The 18,016-nt window shown below is 35.4% G+C and overlaps 1 long non-coding RNA gene across 1 annotated transcript; it reads right to left on the bottom strand.

Annotated features, from left to right (window-relative positions):
- Positions 1–422: 422 nt before the first annotated feature.
- On the bottom strand, positions 423–10,347 carry LOC117132923. The gene is made up of 2 exons (XR_004456685.1): positions 6,578–10,347; positions 423–6,520 (listed from the first exon to the last, which is right to left on the bottom strand). It is a non-coding gene; the product is annotated as an uncharacterized LOC117132923 (long non-coding RNA).
- Between the last annotated feature and the right edge of the window lie 7,669 nt (positions 10,348–18,016).

The following is an 18,016-nucleotide window of genomic DNA, read 5'->3' on the forward strand; positions in this document are numbered from 1 at the left end:
GTCATGGCCTACGGCTGAGTGGTTACACAGACGGGGTAGTGACCGGCAGTGACCCGACTGTACTGGGGCTGTCTTGTGGTGACCCGACCGTACTGTAAGCCGCGATCGACGTGTAACAACCGGCAGCGGACCGACTGTACTGGGGCTATCGTGTGGTGACCCGACTGTACTGTGGGCCGCGTTCAGTTGAAAGTTCCTTCTCCTAGTCTTTCTGATAGGGAGATAGGATATTGCCAAGGATGATGAGGAGGAACACTCACTGTTTCCCGAGGTAGTGTATTGTGTTGGGTTAGAGTATTGTGTTGTGTTAGAGTGTCGTAGAGGGTTATGGAACCCTAGATTAAGAGTAGCATTGATATACGGTGTTACGAGTTAGATCGAGTCCTAGTTACTCATAGTTATTATTGTTATTGTGTTTGGTTGTTGATTGATTTGTTTGCAGGTTCTGACATTAAGTACTAAGTCTGGCTTAGGTACCGGATTAAGCTTGGTGTGTATTTCGTTAGTGTAGGCCTGACATTGGTATGTATGTGTTTGAGGGATTGCTTGTGAAGGGTGGTGCATATTAAAGCTATGCGGTATCATTGGTTGGCCGATCATGTTCTTGTCTGATTGTTGGTCGACCGACTAATGATACTTGCATAGTTTAAGTATCTAACACTACATCAATACTGAGCTCAAGCGTATATATGGTTAACTAGGGATTGGTTGTTGAGTTGTTTTAATGCAGGTTCCCGTTACTTGAAGCTAGATCATGACAGAAGGCCAAGTCTGACTTAGTAACGGTTTGCTTAGCCTTAGCTTTTATTGCATGCTAGGACTAGATTGTTTGTTATTTTGGGTTGTCTGGGTTAGAGTCTAGGTTGCGGGTAGAGGCCGCCAGCTCATTGAGTAACGTTAGGTTACTCATCCAACTCCGTTGTCCTTTTTGCAGGTTGCTTTAGGTAAGGATGATTGGATAGCTTGGAGATGGACGTTAGGACGGCCGGTGTAGATTTTCATGCCTTTTGTAAACGGTATTGTGAATTGTGTTAAGTTGACTCGATTTGGCATTAGGCTGGGCCTAGTCTTGATTATTCTATGTGTGAATATTTCCTAAATCAATAAAATTAATTGTTTTATATGCGCTTCATGAGTACTCTGATATTTGACTACTCCGGTCTAACACAACATTAGGTCGTAGTACGGGTTGAAAAGCCTTAGGCCTCGATCTAACGGAAAACGCTAACTCTAGGTACGGGTTGCAAAGCCTTGTGCCTTGACGGAGCAGGTCGAGTTAGTGGATGAACTGGTCTAGGTCGTGGAGTAATTTTGTGACTCTGACCAGATCGTCTGATGTGCCCCAGTCCATGGACCAGACCGATCAGAACATTCCAGACGTCCCAGCTGAGGTTCATCCTACCGATCAGATCAGAAAGATCGACCGGGCCATCTATCAGCTCTACCCGCGAACTTCCGGATTGGAGCTTCATCCAGATCCTCGACCAGATGCTCGAACTGACCGAACTGAAGTCCGTCTCTCCCGGCCAACTCGACAAGCCAAGACTGATAGCCAAGCCAGACTTGAGAAAGATCATGCCAGACTTGACTTGGATCATGAGGTTTCACAAAATGATCGAGACTTCTCTCTTTTGACTCGATTGGCTCGTACCGCATGTACCGACGACCGTGCTGATGATCTCGCTACCTTGTTTGATCCGATCATGGACTTTTCCTTTGGAAATTTCTCTAAGGCAAGGATCCTTAAGCTATCAGAAGACTTGGGTTTTGTCGGAACGCAACTTGTCCGATCAGAACGCCCCACGGCCTTAGCAGAACGTACCGCGGCCCTTGCTGATCGTCCCACCAATGTGAATGTCCTTACCGCCTTGGACTTAGCCGGTTCAGATGCATCTTGATGGAAGCCGATCAGTCACATTAATTAAATCTTCTCTTTATTTCCGTGTAAAGACTAGATCTAGATCTAGATCTACTTTTCATTTAATTCCTAGATCTACAAAACTCTATAAGTATGAAACTCTTTTCATTTAAATGATCAGAAATCGTTTTGTCAAAAGCTTTTGAGTTTAAACTCTTTGTTCTTCGTTTAAAACTTGTCTTGTTTCTTGGTGAGTCATATCCAAATAAACACTTCCTCAAATCGTTGGTCTTGTGAGTCATATCAAGCAACGACGAGAGATCCTTCACTTGGTGGTCTTGTGAGTCATATCAAGCACCATTTGGAGTCGGGAATATCGAAGGCCTTTCCGCAACCTTCGTGCGACCCTTCAATCCATTCAGTTCTCCATCCGGAGTTCATATCCAAATCTGATCCATTGGAGTGAACCGATCTTAGGGTCCTTCAAGTGGTATCAGAGCCGCTCGTTTGGTATCTTCTAAATCATTCATCTTTCTCATCTTCCATTTCTTCATAAACACTCTTCATCTATCTATCTTGAATCCGGGCCACTCATTACCATCCTCAATCTATCAAAAAAAAAAGAAAAGAAAAAGATCTATCAAAAAAAAAAATTCGAAAAGTTTTTCATTTGGGGATTGGTGGTGGAAGAGAAAGCCTGCTGGCTGGGGAGAAATCCAGCCTTTGAGGTGGTTAAAACGGATTCCCAAAACCAAAAATCTCTTATCTTTCTCTCTTTTAAAATTCCCTTGTGTTTGCTTGGATTTTGTCCATTGAGTTTGTCTTTTACCACTTAGTGAAGAAGGTATTTTTGAAAATGTCTCTTTAGTGGTGGTAAAAATGAAAAGTGGTACCATAAAAGTGGTAAACATATAATTTCTCCTTGAATTATTCAATATATTTTTTATTTTATAATTTTGTAATTTGTAAAAAATTCAAAATGATAGTACGTAAAAAAATTTGTATATACAATATTCATTCCGCATAAGACATTAACCATCACACCATCATTTTTAAAGCATAGCTAATGATGTAAGTTTATATCACGAGCATTAATTTTTTCTTGATAATTATGCAATTAATCTGATTTTCATTACTTGAGAGTAATTGAGTATATAACCATTAATGACGACCCGAGTCTTAGTCTTAAAATGAGGGGCAAATTTAGCAATATAGAGATGAATAAAAAATTTATTTCTAAATGTACTTTTTAATAGAGATGATATCTAATTAAATTTTTATAAAAAAAACTGAAAAATTTTCACAGAAATTTGTCATTAAATTATTTTAATTAAGTATAAATATAGTTGGTGAAAATTTTACTGTTGATATATTTACAAATATAAATGTTTTTAATCTTTTCTTTCTCTATAGTTTTTTTTTTCCTTTTCTTGCATGAATCTGGTAGTAGTGATTATTTTTTATTTGTAATTACCACACTTAAGTCTATATATTATTTCATGATTATATAAATTTTGTAGAAACTATTCCAAAAAAACTTACAGAAACAGGAGTACGACATGTTAACATACCAACAAGGAGGAATAAGTCATTACCAGATTTTAACATGTACGTCCCTCCGAGTAAATATTCATTTTATAAATGTATAACTTTAATATTATTGCAATTTTTTTCAAATATATGACTTACAGTAAAAGTGTTTGTGTAACTCTATAATGTTACTCGCTAGGTTTTTTATTCGACATTAATAATTTTTTTTTATCATCAACTTATACAGACTCATACTGACTTTGTGAACCTAACCGGAAGATCTACATCCATGTGAACGGAAAAAGACGGTTGCTTCCTGACACTGCGTGCTAGGCTATCCACCTTTGAATTTTGCGTCCTTCGTACATTAATGATCTCTGATACAAGGAAACTTCCTTTCATGGTTTTTGTTGTCTTCCAAATAACTTGCAAAAACTGGTCATTCTTCTGGTTCCAAAACCATCTTCACCAATTGAGAACAATTTGTTGCCAACGTAACCTGAAACTGACGTAAGTTCCTCACAAAACGTAACATTAATAATATATAATGATTTTTTTTATACATTTTATTTTGCTATTAATTGTTATTACATACTAATATATTTTTGAGTTCATTACAATAAATTCAAAATAGAGAATCTTCTTCAAAATATATATTTAGTTATATAGTTTGCATACAATACCTTTATAATTTTATTTAGTTATACTTTAGAAATATTTTTTTTAGGATTATTTATATTTTCTTGTTGTGTTTAAATATATATTTTAGTATCGATCAGTATTATGCAGAATTTTATAAATAAATATATTGTTCAGTTTAAGTAATTTAGGCCAACTATTTTAATAGATTTAATACATAGAGTATCTATCATATTGTTTTACTATATTTTATCAATACCTTTTGATTTTTTTTTGTTAATAAACTAATGCACTATTTTAGTAAAAAGAAGCTGAAAGTGTTCGTAAGATTTTTTATGTAAGTTATATCCTACTATATTTTGTATATAATTACTTTAGCTAATATATTGTTGTGATTTTTGAAATAAAATATGTTTAATATATTGGTGTAGATAAAAAGGTTTAACATATGTTAACAATTTTATTTTGTATAAAAGTATTACATATTTTATAAATTTTAATCCTTTTAAACAGTGAATGATATTTTATTTTGATGAAAGTAATTTTTAAAAATATTTTAATTTACGAATTTAATATTATCTTTCATATGTTTTTTTTGTTAAAAAAGAGTTAAACCCGAGTCTATTAAAGACACAGACCTAACCCCCGGGTGGGAGGTGCAGCCCACGACAGGCCCTCTCCCAGGTTTTCATACGGACATATCCGCAGCCGTGGTGAGCAGAACAATGTGACTTAGTTTCCGCAGCAAGAAGATCGAACCCGGAATGTGTTTTCATCCAAGGTCCATCCACTACCACTGGACCACAAGGCCCGCTCAATATTATCTTTCATATGTTATTTATCTATTACTTCTACTTTAATATAATATTTACCATAATTATAAAATTTATAAACAAATATCATAGTATTTTATTTTTTGTTTTATAATAAATTTTAACGTTAATTTACAATTATATTATTTTCTAATTATTAAATTAATCACCAAATTAATTTTAAAAAATATTTATAAAATTTTTGTAAGATTTTATCAGATTTTTACACAACAATTTTTTTTTATAATTAGAAGTAAATTTAAATTTAAAGTTAAAATTGATTTATTATATATATTATCTATAGTTATTAAGATTTTTACAAAGGTTATATATTTAATATATTAATGTAAATAATCGAATAAATGTAATTGATGAAATGAACCTAGTATCATCTTTTAAGGAAAATTGCCAAATATGAGCTGTAACTTGATTTTAGACACAAAGGTATATCCGAACTTGAATCAAATGCAAAAGTAAACCAAAAGGCTAGCGAAATTTTAAATAGCCCTTATGATAAAAAAAAAACAGAATGTACTTTTACAAATATAACCCATGGAAGTCTTCTAGGGGTTTTATAAGTTTTCTAAGAGAAGACTTCCCTCGTATTATAGATCTTAAAAATAATTTATACATTTTATTAAAAATATTTTGATGGGGAGAAAATTGAAATCATGCAACTATAAACATTTGCAAATGATAAAAATTAAGATATAGTAAAATTAAAAAGTTTTCAACACAGGTGAGTGAACAATGTGAGTCATAGTATTCTTTGGTTTAGGGTTTGGTAACATATGTTGTAGTATTGTTTGTATTTTTAGGGTTAGATTTTGGAAGCTTAATATTTTTTCAGAAAATTAAAATTTAACCTATATGTGTTTAGTTTCTTGTATATTAAACACTTTCAAAGATTAGTTTAAGTTTAGTGAAGTATTTTTTTAAGTTAGTTATTTAAGTTTATGGTATAAATTTAGGGTCTAGAAGACTTTCAGAAGTCTTCTGGACGAGTAGTATATTTAGAGACAGAATTTTAAAAGATTTCCTTGAAAATCTTCTGAATTGAAAATATTTAACCTAAACAGAAAAAAAATTTCTTCATATATAAAGAAAATATACACATTCTTTATGTGCCTCTCAAATGGCTGCAACAAAGATATAATGATTCTCACTAAAACTCTTCAACTTCTCTCTCATCTCTTTGAACTTTAAAACATCAAACTTTATGTGAATTTTTTTATTTTTTGGTCTCATCTCACTATTTTATCTTGTTTTTACAGATTTTTTATCACATGGTTCTCATCTTCCATTCGTTTAAAGGTAAATCTATAAATTTTGAATATTTAAGAGCTTTTTTCAAATATGACCTAAAATTTCAAATCAAACACAAAAATAACCCATGTTTTTTTGAAAAAAAAAATTCTTTATTCACCCTAGAAGTTTGAGTTATTCACGAAAATGCCATTATTTTTTTCTTTCTTTTTGTGCAAAATATTCTTTTACCTTATCATCCTCATCTTCACCAAGTATTTCCAATATTGTCATTGCCATCAATACACTAACCAACATGAACAACCAATTTGAAGCTCTTAATGCACCAAAGTTTCGATTTTTACTCTTCATATCTCATTACTTATGCACACAAACCACATATCTTTCATTCTCTTTTCAAACTCATCCAAAAAAACTAAGATTTTGATAAACCACATATCTTTCACTCTCTTTTCAAACTCATCCAAAAAACTAAGATTTTGATTCCAAGCTTTGTAAGGTTCATAGAGACATTGAAGCTCATGATTCGTGGTCATTAACGACTTGGTAGCTTTTGTATTGAAGTTTTGGGTACTTGGAGAAGCAAAACAAGTAATCTCACAGGCTCAAGATATGAAATCATTTTTTTCTCAGATCTGTTCGCGAAGACTTTTAGAAGATTTTGCTAGATGTGTTCCCCATCAAGAAGACTTCCGTAGAAGTCTTCTAACTTTCCTTTATTAAGAAAAAAAACAAAAATCCCAGAGAAAACTTCTTGAGAAGTCTTCTCAGATAAATAGATTAGTTTTGCAATTGAACAAAGTTTGTCAGAAATTTGAATTTTTATAGTCTTCTCATAAAAAACTTCTATAGAAGTCTTCTGAAAAGTTTTTTCGAAGTCTACTCACTGTCCTAAGAAGTCTGCGTGGGTTACTTTTGAAATTGAAAAATAACAGTGAAACATTTAATATTAATGAGGACTTATTCTCGAAGTTTCCGACAAACGTCAGTCAATTGCAAAACTAACATGTTTATCCAAGAAGACTTTTCGAGAAGTCTTCTCAGGCAGTTTCGAGAATTTTTCAAATTCAAAATTAAGCCAATATTTACAAAGGAAGACTTCTCAAGATGTCTTCTGTAGAGTAGACTTCTTAAGAAGATTTTTCAAATTCAAAATTAAGCCAATATTTACAAAGGAAGACTTCTCAAGATGTCTTATGTAGAGTAGACTTCTTAAGAAGTCTTCCTTCGTAAATTTGCAATTGATAAAATGACCTAAATAGAAGACTTCCGTAGAAGTCTTCTACGTCAATATTTAATAAACTTTCATTTTCTCTACAATTAAAATGACTTTTTAATATTTTCTTATTAATTCATGTGTATTCGTCAATATTAGGGCTCCTGGATTAAATTCATAACTTATTTGGTGATAATTATGAGATTTCAAAATATTTATGTTTACTAATGTTTCTAGCTAAAGAAGTCTTCTTTAGATGACTTCTGGAGAAGTCTTCTATGTATGATTTTCAAGAGTGTTAAGTAACTTCAAGGTATGCTTTTAACTTTCAAAAGGGTTAAGTAACTTCAAGAATATCAAATCATGTGGTTTAATGTGTCTCTTTAGATTATACGGTATAATTTTGACTGAGTTTTTGTGTTATTATGTTTTGTTATGAGTGGGTAGAATGGTTTAAAAAAATTCTTGGTATGTTGTATCAATAACTTCAATAATGTCAATTAATTTGGGGAAAACATGAAAATATATACCAAATTCTTTTGATTAACATCTCTTCAAGTTTACAAAAAAATTCACAACTAAAATCATAAACATACAAATCATAAAACACGCCATAAACAAAACTATTAAACATGGAACTAGATATAATTCCTCCACATAGATAAGCTTGGACTCCATCTCACATCATTCCTTTGTACCACCTTGGGCAGGAGACTTTGTAAGACTTCCCGAAGACTTCGCAGGAAGTCATCTAGCATAAAATACATTAGAATACTTCCCAAGAAGTCTTCTGAGAGTCTTCCAATAGTCTTCTGAGAAGTTTTTCAAAGTCTGACTCAGATATGAAAAATCTGCATATTCAAAAACATTCAAATTACTTCAAAACAGAGAAACCTTCAAAAGTAGCTTTTTATGTTTATATAATAAACAAAACAATCAAATTAGGTTGAATCTATAACTTTTTAGAATCTTATATATAAACACACACAAAATACATATCCAAAATTTGTACCGCTTTGGGCAGAAGACTTCGGAAGACTTCCTGAAGATTTCGTGGGAAGTCAGTTTTCTAGCATAAAATGCATTAGAAGACTTGCCTAAAGTATTCTGAGAAGTCTTTCGAGAGTCTTCTGAAAATTCTTTCAAAGTCTGTCTCAGATATGAAAAAACCTGCAAATTCAAAAACATTCAAATGGCTTCAAAACAGAGAAAAACTTCAAAAATATAATGTTATGCTTAAATTAAAAAAAATTGTCACATTAAGTTGAATCTATAACATTTTAGAATCTAATATATAAAACACACAATAATACATATCCAAATTTTAGACTTCCCAAGAAGTCTTCTAGAAGTTTTTCAAACCATAACCTAATAAACTAACTAACTAGATAGAAAAAAAACAATTCATTAAACTTAAAATCAACTTATAAATCGTTTAATATACACAAAACTAAACACATGTAGATCAATTTTTTTTTTAAAAAGTTAAGGTTCTAAAATTAAACCCTAAATACAAACAATACTATAACACATGTAACTAAACCATAAACCAAAGTTCTCTAGGAGTCTTCCAGGCCCTATAATCAAAAAAACTAAGCAAAAACCCTTCCTTAGACTTAAGAGAAACTTAGAAAGTGTTTAAATCAAGTAATTAGATAGTCACTAAACACATATATGTCAAACTAAAAAAAATTAAAAAAATAATATTTCAATATCTAACTCTAAAAATACCAACAATACTATAACATATATTACCAAACCATAAACCGAAGGCTATCATGACTCAATCTACATCAATTCATCTATGTTAAAAACAATTTAATTTTAGTAAAACTAAATTTCTATCATTTAGAAATGTGTATTTATACATGATTTTTATTTTTTTCTCTTTCAAAATATTTTTTATAAAATTTATTAATTACTTTTAAGATCTAATACATGGGAAGACTTCCCTAGAATACTTCTAGAAGACTTATGGAAGACTTCGAGGCAGGAAACCTAAATTCTTGAACCCTAAATTCTACTAAAATTTAGGTGGGATATGTCAGAAGACTTTTTGGGAAGTCTTTTGTGAGTCTTCCAGACCCTATAATCAAATAACTAAACAAAACAAAAACACTTCATTAAACTTTTAAGATACTTATAAAGTGTTTTAATCAAGTTATTAGATAATCACTAAACACATACAGGTCAAAAAAATTAAAAAAAAAACAAAAAATAAGATTTCAAAATCTAACCCTAAATATACCAACAATATTATAACATATGCTACCAAAACCTAAACCAATGACTATCATGAGTTTATTTACTTTCAGTCATATATGTTGAAAATAATTTAATTTTAGTAAAAATAAATTTACATCATTTAGAAATGTTTATTATTACATGATTTCAATTTTTTTCCCATCAAAATATTTTTTTTATGAAATTTTAAATTATTTTTAAGATCTACTGAACGAGAAGATTTACAAAGAAGTCTTCTCTGAGAAGATTTCTTGTACATCATGAACTATTCCATCATAACTCCGGTTGAGTTACACTGGGACAGTGTAATTTAAATCTGGGGGGAGATTTACTGATATAATTTATTTTATTCTTATATCAAAGGAATTTTAATAAATTATGCTTAGCTATTGAAAATGGGACTATAATCTTATATTGATTTAAACTTGAATATCTAATCAATCTTTAGCACCATTTTAGATTTACTGATTGTAGATAGCACTATAGATGCTAAAGCAGATCAACCTATCAACTACACACTTGTCTTGAACGTATGAAGTAACAAAAGCTGATTTCCAACACTAAACTTGACATAACCGCTTGTCTTGGGGCTTGGTATACATGGGATCGGATTCTTCAGACAAGTTTAGAAGGTAACGCCTTGTGTAGATTATTTATCACATTTTCCCTCTCTAAATTTCGACCCTAGAATAGTTAGTGAGTTACATTTAAAATAAAATAAAAATAATAATAATAATAATAATAATAATAATAATAATAATAAAAAAGATCTATTGTTTACTTTAGGATGAGTCTGAACAGGACTTGGTGGCTAAAACCATTACGGCTTGGTTTATAAAGACTCCAATAAAAGAGTTCGAAACGGGACTTGGAGGCGGCAATCTTCAAGGCTCGCTTTCGCAAAAAAACTCTTGGATATAGGTCAAAAAGAAGTGAACAGAGCTTGGTGGCAACCACCATTAAGTTTTGATTCATGGAAGCCTGTCCAATCGTGGTCACTGATCCTGCAATGGAAGCAGACTTTGACTCAAGAGAGAAAATTAGAGAGAGAGAAACTAGGAACTAACTTTTACCTGCAGCTCCAGATACTTGTCTGAAATCTTTGCATCCTATGATCGATACTCCCAAGGTAAAGCATTCACTTTATATTTATGCTAAGAAATGAAGTCAGACGTAAATTGATGAATTGTGTTATGTTAGAAATGGTTGCTAAGCTAGGATATTGCATAGTGTGCTTCTGTGATTAGGACCTTTTAAATGTGGTTGCAAAATTGTTGAGAGAAAGATTTCTATGGTTTAAAATCTTAAGTCCCTAATATTTTCAAACCTCTTTCAGAGAGACTGCCTGTATGTTTTGCTTGAGGACAAGCAAAAGGGTAAGTCTGGGGAGTTGATATACCTTGGATTTGATCCGTTTTCATCCATGGTATATAGGTGTTTACTATATATATATCTATGTTTTTTACTCTTCTAGGTATGTTTTCAGGTTCAGGTACATTTCAGAGTAAAGCTATGACTTTGGAGCATTTTGGAGCTTAAAGGACATTTCACCCGAGCTGACCATGTAGAGGTCGACGAGAGGAAGAACAATCGATCGATGCGCATCCAGTGCTGTCGATCGACACCAAGAGATTCCTCGACAGATGAAGATTAATATCGATCGATGTACACAAGTACCATCGATCGATGTCGAGACATTGGACACGCGACATTTTGGATCCAGCGGACTTAAAACCCAAGGCCAAGCCAAATTACGAAAATGTCTTGACGAGTTTTTAACCTAGTAGATTATAGACTGCCTAAGTGTTTTGACGGCAGATGAGAGCTTTTTGTTACAGTTTCACTTTGAGAGAGAAGAGAGAGTTTTGGAGAGAAGATCACTTGTGATTGGAACTCCTTGTTTTCATTTCTTTTCATCTATACTATGAATTTCCATTTCTTAATTGTTATGAATTGCTTTGCTATGTCTGAGTAGTTCATTTATTAGATCCAGGGTTCAGATAGGTTTGTGGGATTAGCCCCAAACTATAGATCTGCCTTGTTGTGCTATTTATGATAGATTTGAATTCATTGCTTGTTTTAGCCTTGCTAAATAGAACTTGATCATAGGATTGCATACTCAAGCACCCTTGTTATCCCATCCTGACATCTATCTATCATATTAGGACTGCTAGAGAGGGCTAACCGCTAATTTAGTATCTTAATAGGGTATATCATACTCGCGCATAGGCCTGGCTAGAACCCGTCGATCGATGTCCTCAACTGACTATCGGTCGACGTAGGCAAAGGTGTATCGGTCGACGTCCCAATAGGACCATCGATGGACACTCTTTCATTGTCAACATACTAACCGTTGAGACACGAGATCTAGCTTGTTAACCAGTGAAACATGCGACAGCTGATCACTGAGTTAAGCGGTTGAGTCCTAACATATCATGCATGCCACAAATATAGATCTATAGGTATTATAATCTCCAACACCTGAATAGTGGCCCTGCATCTAATATCAGTTCCAACCAAGTTATATTTACTATTTACTTCGCTTGTTTTTATTGCTATTCCATTTAAACATTTACAACTCTTAGAATTAATAAACACTAGATTTAATTGTTCCCTAGCTTCTTGTGGATTCGATCCCTAAGTACTACATCTGAACCTCTTTTGATGAGAGTAACACTCCTTAGGGTAATTTGAGTGGTATCAACGGCCCTTCCAAAGGCCTCAAATGCATCTCCATACTCTAAGATAACTAGAAGATCCTTCAACTCATGTTGCCATCGAAGTGATCACCGAAATCCATTTACTACCCATATCCAATAACTCCTCTGCATGTAGCATTTATGCAAATAAAATCTGCTCTGCTCCAGAAATATGAACTCTTGCCCTCAGGCAATCCAACAGTACTCGATGTCGTGATAACCAGTCCATCCCAAGAATGATATCTCAAAACACAACTCCATCTCTGATGAGTCTCTGGACCAATCGGCCCTCCAAACATAACTAGTACACCGCAATCAATATAAATAGCTCCCAACGTTTCTATGTCAGCTGCCCAAACTGACACATCTCTGAAATGATCAACACTGCCAAAAACTGGAAAACATACCAAGCATAACTCTAGTATCACACAACGCAAGCTGTCGTACCCCAATCCAAAAGTGATCCCCACGTGTTTACAAAATAACCATGCCTCCAAGGCAGTAAATATACTCATACACACGAATAACCCATGCCAACTCATGGCTCACATCTCATAGCACATAATCTCCAATAACAAAAACTCGTGAAGCGATGGCTTGAAGTTTGGGGGGTGGCAACAACATCACATATCCACATGCGGACAATCTCCGAACACGACAAACGAAACTGATACACACCTGAGCAATCTATCAAACTGTGACATCATCCATCACTCGAACATCTGGCTGAACCCATGTTAGCTAGAGAGCAGATGACGATGATAGTTAGCTAGAGAGCAGATGACGATGATAAACTCATCGTCAATAAATATACACTTGGGTTAGAAGTTACTGAAGGAAAGGTGTTGTATTTTTCTTTCTTTAAAAACTCCCAAATCCCCAGATTTAAAAATCTTTTAAAATCGATTAAACCAAATTAAGACCGAATCAAAACCGAGTCAAAACCACGTCCCAACAAATCGCTATGCCCGGTCAGAACCGGGACGGAACCCCGCTCTGATACCACTTGTAACGCCCCGACCCGCCCACCGCTAATGGGCCACCCACGTCTGCTCTCTCGACCCATGGGCCCCATCCCATTCGACGAACGGTCCGTTAATTTTCCAAGGCTCGAAATCACTTTTTACTGACCCTGCAATCACCACACAACCTTTTTCCTTGCTTTGGCCTCACTCGCAAGCTATCGTGAATCACTTCCCGATAGGTCACCCATCCTTCCACTACTCTAGCTGAAGCTTAACTCTGGAGTTCTTTCAGGATGTGTTCCGGAAAAGCTAAGTCAACTTTGGTGACATAGATAGCCAAATCAATTCTCTTAAGCCTTTTTCACATATCACAACTCGGGATGTTACAATTCACCCCCTCTCAAAGAACGCAACGTCCTCGTTGCACCCCACAACATATCTTTAGAAGCCTCTCGGGTCAGAACCGAGATAGCTAACCAGCTCTGATATCAAATTGTAACACCCGTATTTTCCAAAATAACTTAAATAAATAAAAAGTTTGAAATCTCTATTTATTACTTCTCAAAAGTCAACTCCAAACCATAAATCCACTAAATAGCCATAAATCCAAATAACATAATAAATCTCGAAAATATCGGTAAAAGCATAAAACCGCAAGTCTGAAAAAGAAAGTAAATAAAACTCCCAAAGCACCAGTCCGATAGCAATCACTCCTGTGCGTCAGTCTCACCTGAAGGGGGGAAGAATAGGAGGGGTGAGTAACAGGGGAGTTACTCTGTGACGTATGGGATGCTAAACACGCAAACCATTGACTTGAGTAAATAGAACTCCCACTATGGAAGTTTAGCTCTAACATGAACACACACGACGCCTAGCCCATCACACAAACACAAACAACGCGATGATATGATATAGCTAGTCCATACACCCCGCATGTGACACCCCCGATCGTAGATAACCGGAAATGACACGGTCAATGTTCCCTGATGGTCGACCCGAGGTTCTCGAAATAAATCCGATCACCTTAGACCAACAACCAAAGAACACAAACACTCCTATCGGATATTACTCTAGGCTTTTCAACCCGATAAATCAATATTCGATAGTTAGTTCGTCCCGGACAAGGACTAATATCATATGAGAATTCGTGATTTATAAACATCTTTTATACATTATTTATTTACTCTAAACATCTTACAAACTGTTATAGTTTACCCTACGACCTATCACCCAACAACGTTTTATTTATTTACTCTAAACATCTTACAAACTGTTATAGTTTACCCTACGACCTATCACCCAACAACGTTTTAAGTAAATATATATCAAAACGTACGTTGCAAGGACAACAAAATACTACCGCTGGTTGGCCACTCCTTCCGTCCAAAAGATTAAAGTGTCTCCCGCCTAAGGGTTACCTGCACACACGAATGAGTCATGAGCAACTAGTTTACTCAGTGAATGTAGAATCACAACAAAACCAATAATAAATCAAGAAATTATCAAATGCATATACATGATCATGCAAGTACGAGTACTATACTTTAATATCGATCATCATTGTGAATTCTTAATTTTAAACATCACTTCCATAACACCTGCCCGTTACCATAATCATATAATACAATATATATACTAGACCCGAGAAACCACTAAGGCTAACCGAGACTAGTGAGTTAGCATCACCATCATTATCGAATGTCCGGCATGAAAAATCCGACACTGCATCATCATGCAGTACACGGTCTCCAGGGAGCTATCCCATCATCGTGTCTTCATGACCTTGTTCCGTTCGCAGGACCAAGTCACGGTAATGCGGGGGCTTTAGAGATAGTGAATATAACAAGACTTCACATGATTTTACTTCCATAATTATTTTAAATTAATCCATAATTAATCTTTAATTGATCATAATAACTCTTAATTAATCCTAGATTAATCCTTAATTAATCTTTAATTAATCCAAAACTAGTACTTAATTAATCATGATTACTCCTTAATTAATCTCAGATTTATGCTCAATTAAACCAAGATTAATTCTTAATTAAACCAAGATTAATCGATAATCAAAACTATGATTATTTCATAATTAAGATTAGTACTTGGGAACTAGTACTATGATTATGATTAACCTCACTTTAACCTTTTGATCAATCTTTAAGTGCAAATGTTTACATTAAGTAAACCCCATACACTTCTTAAAGGATTCAAAGTCTTTACTATCTAATTGAGATACTACAATTTAAACTCAATCATGTACACATTCATGATCTATCTCATCTTCTCTCTAGACTCACCTAAAGATTAGTCTTGAAACTGGCTTGGACAAGACTTGAATTCCACTTGAACAAGGCTGAATGGACCAAGAGACTGAATGGACAGGACTGGATACTTCAAGATTTACTCTACCTCTCTGACTTGAAACAGAGTGGTATGATCACAAGATCAGTTCGGTTCATGCCTTAACACCTTAGATCAGATCAGTTCAAGCTTGGTTCTGCTCAAACTATACAAGTTCAGCTCGGTTCTAGTCAGTCTACCAAAGTTCAGGAAAAGATCAGACTGAGTTCAAATCGGTTTACTCAAAGCCAGATCAAAACATCATAGCTGGTGGTTCTAAGAGGTTGATTCAAACCGAAATTAACAAGAACTGAACTGTATCAGAACTTATACAACTGATCCGACCAAGACCTAAACTAAACATCAACTGTTCTGATCAGATACTGACTGAGGCAAGGAGACCAAAGCTTACCAAGATGAAGCAAAGGACTAGATGGCCTCAGCTGATCCTCTTTTCCAAGGTAAGCTTGCAGCTGGACTGGTCAAAGATAAAGATCAAGGTCTGATCATGATCTGAACTCAACTAGATCTAGGGTTTTATTTAAAAATCTCACCTTCTGATCTTTCTCAAGGTAACAAACTGAGCTAAGGTTGAAGATTAGGTCACCACCAATTTTTTCTTGATTTATTTTCCTGATTTTTCTCACTGATTTTTCTGTTCTTCTTTCTCTCTTTCTCTCTGAAATTCTCTAGGTTTTTCTGCAGGGTTCTGAACGTGGGAAGCAGCTGGAGAGGGGTTAAATATGAGGTGAGCTTGCTTCAGGTGAGGGTTTCACTCAGGACAAAGCTAAGCTGAGTGGGGACAGCTGGCCAGGACAGCTGGCCAGCTGCTTCAGCACTCTCAACACAAGCTGCTGTCCTTTCCTTAACCTGAAGAAACTCCAGCCCTTTCATGTGCTTCTCACATGACAATCTAAGAAACAAGGCAACCAGGCAGCTTGTGATTGTCATGTGCCAGTTACTAAAAAAGCTAGGCAAGCAGGCATGTGCAAGTCTAAGACTGAATAACTGCACAACCAGGCTGGTGAAGGACATAACTTAGTTCTAAAATTATTTCAGAAGTTGGTCAATAATTTTAAATAATTTTTCAACCAAATATTCCTTGTCTTTGGCTCTCGTCTTGTTCTCGGAAAATCTCTTCCAGCTTAATAAAAATTCGACCAAAATATTTAAGACTCGACCAAACTATCAAGTGAAGGTCTTTCAACCACAAGACAGTCCCTTCGAGAAATTAATCTACCGGGTCGATTTTTATTTTTATTAATCCTTGTCGAACCAACTAAAAACTGGTCGAGCGGGATTTTTTTCGACCAAAAATTTATTGGCTCATGAGGGTTATTACACCGCCTCTCCTCATATGGATATATAATACGTAGCGTCGCTAGTACAATATATCTCTGTACCCCCGCCCTCTCAAGTAGCATCCATGGTACAAACGTCTCTGCACCACACGCCCGCACAAGTAGCATCGCAAGTCCAGACGTCTCTGAACCCCTGCCCGCACAAATAAAGTAGCGTCGCTAGCCCATACATCTCTGAGCCCCCGCCCGCGCACATAGTCCCTACTCATAACAATGTGTACATACATATATATATCGCATTTCTTAACATCACACAATCCAATCAAAGGTTGAATTCTCTAGACCCCTAGTTCCAGTTTACAATGAATGAACTAATTAACAATCAAGACTCAACTCAAACAGATGGATCATGATTCGGAATCTAAACTACGATTAAGAGAATTCTACACTGGTACGGGATTTACAGAATAGACCCTCACCTTAGAAATGTAGAAAAGTGATAGCTATGAACTCCAGCTGCTCAAACAAACTCCAAATATGAAATCAGGGCGAAAAATCGAGTCAGAACGCCCTTCGAACGGTCCAAAACGGATAACCGGCGATCTGGTCAAAAAATCAACCTGCCGGTCAAAGGTCAGCCCGGTCATCTCTGACCCAAGCCGGTCAACACCAAATTGAAATCAAATTGAACCACCCGGTTTTCCGTAACCGAATTCGATGTCAATTGGACCAGATTCAAATCGATTTCAAATCGGTTTAGTACTAACCAAAAATCAATCTAATAACCGATCGGTTTAATCGATAATCAAAATCAATTGACCAACCGAACCGGCTTGACTGATCAACGGCTTGACTCGCTGAGTCGACTCGGCCGAGTCACCGAGTTACCAGCGAGTCGACCGGCGAGTCGCCGGAGAGCGGTCGCCGGCGGCGGCCAACAACGGTGGTGGCTTACCGGAAAATCACTGGCGGCGGCGGAGACGCGGCGGGGGCTTCCCTGCAGCGAATGGACGGTGGCCGACTGCGGTGGCTCCGAAGAACGTCCGGATGGAGATGGTGGCGCGTGAGATTCACGCGCGAATCTTCCTCCTGCGCATGTGGGCGCCTCGCGGCGGATCTCCGGCTGAAACTCCTGCCCCGGACTCG

This window comes from Brassica rapa, chromosome A03, assembly GCF_000309985.2.
Source record: "Brassica rapa cultivar Chiifu-401-42 chromosome A03, CAAS_Brap_v3.01, whole genome shotgun sequence".
NCBI classification, from domain to species: Eukaryota; Viridiplantae; Streptophyta; class Magnoliopsida; order Brassicales; family Brassicaceae; genus Brassica; species Brassica rapa.